The sequence below is a fragment of the Salvelinus fontinalis genome, chromosome 30 (genome assembly GCF_029448725.1).
Source record: "Salvelinus fontinalis isolate EN_2023a chromosome 30, ASM2944872v1, whole genome shotgun sequence".
In the NCBI taxonomy this organism is placed as follows: domain Eukaryota; kingdom Metazoa; phylum Chordata; class Actinopteri; order Salmoniformes; family Salmonidae; genus Salvelinus; species Salvelinus fontinalis.
Genome location: NC_074694.1, coordinates 13,443,484 through 13,449,165, shown reverse-complemented (window position 1 = coordinate 13,449,165; position 5,682 = coordinate 13,443,484). Strand labels below are relative to the sequence as shown.

Here is a 5,682-nt window from a genome sequence, read left to right as displayed (position 1 = left end):
AACTATATGTCTCTAGCGCTCTGGCTACTTAATCAAGTGTTCCAAATCACATATTTCTTTAGGTAGATAAACTCTGAATGAAACTGCACGTTGAACACATCTCCAATACAAAGTATTGCATGTAGTGTCCAAAGCCTGTAATTACATGCATGACGGACTTCCTAAAAGGCTAGTGCACCACGATTATATTTAAACAAGTGTAGGAAGCCCAGCCGTTAAGCCGGGCATCAAAAAATTAGTTGATACTCATAATGTTCCTCTCCACGGAAATCTTTAGTAAAAGGCGAAAGATTTATGCGATCTGAAGAGAAACCAGAGTGTACTACCGATAATCAGGGAGTGAAACCATCTAGATTCGCGACACTATCAGTCCCGGTAACGGATTTATATTGTTGCGCACAACAATACCGTGTGGTTATAGACGCATAAATAAGGCGTCCACTACCGTGTTCATGTAACTTTATACGTAAATGTTTTGGGTGGAAATACGACAGGTAATCAAATACCGTTTCCATATACACAAGCGAAGGGGACTCTGGGTAATATAGCATACACTACTTCCTGATTGTTACAGCATTGACGTCTGGAATGTCGCTTTACAGTTTACAAGTAAAAACAACCTGCTGACCGAAATTAAATGTTTTTTTTTTTTTACTTTATAAGAGTGGTCTGCATTTCACAAAAACAGAGACCGATTTGGCAAATAGGCATGCGCAGTTTAGACCCACATACATCCACAGCTCAAAAACACTTCCCAAACTTTAAATATTACTTTTCCAAAGAGGAATGGACAACTTCAATACCAACAGGTATATCACAATCATGGCTCAAACGGTGGTGGTGTATTACTTATTATTAGGAATAGGTAGAAAGAAACATACACGGGCATGAGAACAGCAGTTTAGCCTGGTCGCTCCGAGAGACTTCTACCAAAGACAGTACAGGATGTGTTTGTACTATGATGGAAAACCTGGAATTGAAAATATATTGGTTCCCAGCGATTTTTTTTAAAAACAAATTAGAACGGAACTTAAAAGGAGAACCGCATAAACGAAACGTGGAAGGGGTGAACAATGGGACGTTCTTGACTTGATTCTCTAAACATTTTTTTTCGGGGGGGGGGGTCCAATCCAACTTTATTTGTCACATGCGCCGAATACAACAAGTGTAGACTTTACTGTGAAATGCTTACATACAAGCCCTTAACCAACAGTGCAGTTCAATAAGAAAATATTTACCAAGTAGGCTAAAATAAAAAGTAATAATGTAAATGTGATGTAATGTACAATGCATGATATTAATCAATTTTTTTCTTATCCACCCCCCCAAAAACTTGTGAAAAGAGAAATAATAATAAAGTTATACTATTTTTAAAGCAAAAGCATGAAAATACCTGAAAGCGAAAACTGCGCTCATGCAGAAAAATCGACTTTCATAAACATTGCCAATTGGTGACAGAACAGGGGGAGTGCTTATAGAACGCCAGCAAAAACAAATCCTAATTTCACACTACTTTTAGAATATAATTACATTTTAAAGCACATATGAATGTCCTGCTTATTATAAAGTTCGTATCATCATCGCATTTCAACTGTATAAAAAAGTATACTTAAACCAGTGGCTAGCATTAGCTACAGCCTATAGCAATGAGCATTAGCATTCTAGTTCAACTGATCCATCCAAAATAGTTATTTTGCAAAGATCACAACCAAATATATTCTTAACGACTGTAAAAGAAAGAATCAAAACATCAGTGTAAGTGTATGAGAACCCCAAAAAGTGATTTTGTTTAAGTAATTTAAAAAAAACGTAAATCGAGGCTATGTTGAATGAGCGGTGATGGTGATGGATTTCTTACTGCCGCCATGAGTCCGTTTTTCGTGTACTGAAAAAGTCTGTAGAAAGAAGCTTGACATTAATCCATGCCCTGTCCAAATCCTACAGTACAGTTACCAACAATTGCTCACGGAGAAAAATAACCATTGCGACACACAGTGGTAGTAGAAGCTAGCACAGCGAGGCTGTCGCAGGGCGTGTAACTGTCCACCGGCAATTACTGATGCTGTGTTCAAGACAACTGGGAACTCGGAACAAATCTCACTGGAAAATTTGTTTTGAACGGTCATCTAACTTTCGGTCCAAACGCTTAAAAGACTATGCCCTCTATGCCCTCAGCCCTCAAATTAAGTGGACACTTCTGACGACGTATCATGACGTCTGACGAGTATACACTTGCAGGGCAAGGGGCGAGGGAGGAAGGAATGATTTTTAAAAGGACAACCCTTGGCCGGAAATGCATCACTCATTCATCCCCTGATGATTGTGTTTTCAGCCACCGGTAGCTTGTGGGTGCTTTATATGCGTTTCAGTCAATTATGAGTGCATGTCTACTTATATTAAATATATAATTATTAATATACGCCTAGTGTATGATAGCTAGCAAATGAATTAGCTAACTAATGTTAGCCTGCCTGGCTGGAACTGTTTTATTGCTACAATTTCCAAAAGCTAACCAAACAAAAACATATGTACTTTTTACAGACATGTTTGTGCCGTCATGTGCATTAATAGCACAATTTCAAACTTATTTGCAATCGTTTTTACTTACACTTGTATGTTAATTAACTTCTCCATTGATGTTGTTTTTAAGTTTTTGCAGACTTTTCTTAGCGGATGTACAATCGTCGTGAATTGAATTATGCTGAGTTTCAGCCCGGAGTGAACATAATTTTACACTCGCAAAGCCGACTAAAAACGAGGGCTGAGGGGCTTACATTGCAAACTTCCCTTGCTTGGCTAATCATTTGGACTGCCCTCCAAGATGGTGACGGGGATTCCCCCAAGGGCATAAGGAGAGGGTAAATGGACGACGGTGTGTCTTTTAAGTGTTTGGACCGTATCCTTGGAATTTCAAGTCGGGAACTCTGGCCTCTTTCTGGAGCTCCGTCTTTCCTACCTGAAGATCACTAATGTCATGATTTGACCTCATATTTTTCAGAGTTTCCAGTTGTCTTGAAAGCATCATTACTACTGATCCCGGGCGTTGATGGCGCATAAAGAGGTCCATAAAAAGTACAAGTAACCTCTGCGCTGTACATACAGTGCCTAGTTCCCCCTATCTGAGATACCTACTGCAGCCCACATCCTCCACATACAACATACGTTTTGCCAGTCACATTCTTTTAAAGGTTCCCAAAGCACACACATAAAATTAGATTAGATTTTTGATTTGAACCATGGGTCTTTTCAGTTCGCTGCAGCTAGCGACTGGAACGAGCTGCAAAAAACACTCAAACTTGACAGTTTTATCTCCATCTCTTCATTCAAAGATTCAATCATGGCTGCTTCGCCTGATGTATTGTTGTCTCTACCTTCTTGCCCTTTGTGCTGTTGTCTTTGCCCTATAATGTTTGTGCCATGTTTTGTGCTGCTGCAATGTTGTTCTCCTGTGTAACGATCGTCTGTGGTGGTAGAAGGATCGGACCAAAGCGCAGCGTGGTAAGTGTTCATGTCTTTTTAATAAACAAAACACTGGAACAAAACAATATACGAAGTGAACAAACGAAACAGTACTGTGTGGCAACAAACACTGACACGGAAGACAAACACCCACAAACCAAAAGACAAAACAGGCTACCTAAATAGGGTTCCCAATCAGAGACAATGACAAACACCTGCCTCTGATTGAGAACCATATCAGGCCAAACGACAAACCCAACATAGAAACACAAAACATAGATAACCCACCCAACTCACGCCCTGACCACACTAAAACAAAGAAAATACAAAAGTACTATGGTCAGAACGTGACATCCTGCCATGTTGTGTTGCTACCATGTTGTTGTTGTAATGTTGTATTGCTACTAAACTGTGTTGTCATATGTTGCTGTCATGCTATGTTGTTGTCTTAGGTCTCTCTTTATGTTTTACATTTTTTATTTATTTTTATTTAACCTTTACTTAACTAGGCAAGTCAGTTAATAACAAATTCTTATTTACAATGACGGCCTACCAAAAGGCTAAATGCCTTCTGCGGGGATGGATTAAAAATGGATTGGATTAAAAATAAAAATATAGGACAAAACACACATCACGACAAGAGAGACACCACAACACTACATAGGGGTTCCAGAGTGGCGCAGCGGTCTAAGGCACTACATCTCAGTGCTAGAGGCGTCACTACAGACCCTGGTTTGATTCCAGGCTGTATCACAACCGGCCAAGATTGGGAGTACCATAGGGCAGTGCAAAATTGGCCCGGCGTCGTCCGGTTTAGGGACGTCATTATAAATAATATTATTTTCTTAACTGACTTGCCTAGTTAAATAACGGTTAAATTAATTAATTAAATAAAAATGTATTGATTGAATATGTCTTCACACCCCAGAGTTAATACTTGCTGGGAACACCTTGGCAGCCATTTCAGCTGTGAATCATTTTGAATAACATTCTACCAAATTTTCACAACTCTTAAGAAAACATACAGTATACTGTAGTCATTGTTTTTGTAAAAATTTCTCAATCTCAGTAAATTTGGTTAGGAATCATTGATGGACAGCAATATTCACACTCAACACCTGGAAAGCAATTCTGGTGTGTCTTTGGCATTACAATTTGTGTAATTGTCCTGCTGAAAAATTAAACTATCCTATGGTGGGTTTTCCTCAAACTTTTTAACTGGGCTTTGCTCCTTTCATATGTATTTTGATCCTGACAAACTCCCCTGCCGATAACAAGTATACCCGGACCCGGCTCCACGAGGGGGCTAAAGGGGGCTTAGCCCCCTCAGTTCAAATTTGAGCCCCCTCAGTTTTTGTTTTATGTCCCTATATAAAAATAGCCGAAAGTTTACAATGAAAAGTTAAAATGATTGAGTGACAGGCTGGCACAAAAAAATCTGTATCTCCGCTGCGCTGTTTCAGCACAATGAACAGTGCGCGCTGCGGTGTTTGTAGGGGGCCTATGGAAAGCCACGGGGAGGTTAAGTATGAATCCTTTGGGTTTCCATAAAAAGTGGGGAAAAGCGGTTCTCATCTCTGTGGTAGGCTAAGTGAATAAGGTAATACTCCTCCGCTGTAATATTTGATTTTGATTTATAAGGGCGGGGTCAAATTTACGGTTGAAGCTGCTTCACTCAACTCTGCCTCACGTCCCACCACTACCAAGTTTAGTTAGCTTCTTAGCTAGCTGTAAAAAAGCATTATTGTTATTAGCCTTAGCCTATTTAGCTAGCTCGAACCAGCTAATCTACCATGATGGATATCAGAAATTGGCTTCGCCAAAGTACCCAAACAGAGGAGAGCGATGAGCAGCAGCAGCAGCATCACACCATGAGGCCTCCGTCAAGCTCCAGCTAGCTCCGTATGCAGAGCCTACCCACCCTTACACAAGCGCCGCTAGGATAAACGCTCCTCCTCCAACTTTTTCGGATGATCTTGGAACAGAGGAGCCAGCCCTACCCTACCCTAGCCGCCCGCAGGTTTTTTGTCCAAAAACATTAATTTAATAGGCTATGTTTTGGTTATTTGGATCCCCGGTTTTGTTCTGTTTGCATTAATTCGTTCCAATTCGAGGTTGTGTCGGTATTCTAAGCCAAACTGCAATTCATTATTTTTGTTTGCAAAAATAACTAGGCTACTACTTTCAGCGTTTTATTTACATTATTTTGGTAAGACGGTTGTG

At 40.0% G+C, this 5,682-nt stretch overlaps 1 non-coding gene across 1 annotated transcript; it reads right to left on the bottom strand.

Moving 5' to 3' along the window:
• Window positions 1-205: 205 nt before the first annotated feature.
• Window positions 206-321, bottom strand: LOC129829266 (U5 spliceosomal RNA). Its single transcript, XR_008755356.1, has one exon. It is a non-coding gene; the product is annotated as a U5 spliceosomal RNA (small nuclear RNA).
• Between the last annotated feature and the right edge of the window lie 5,361 nt (window positions 322-5,682).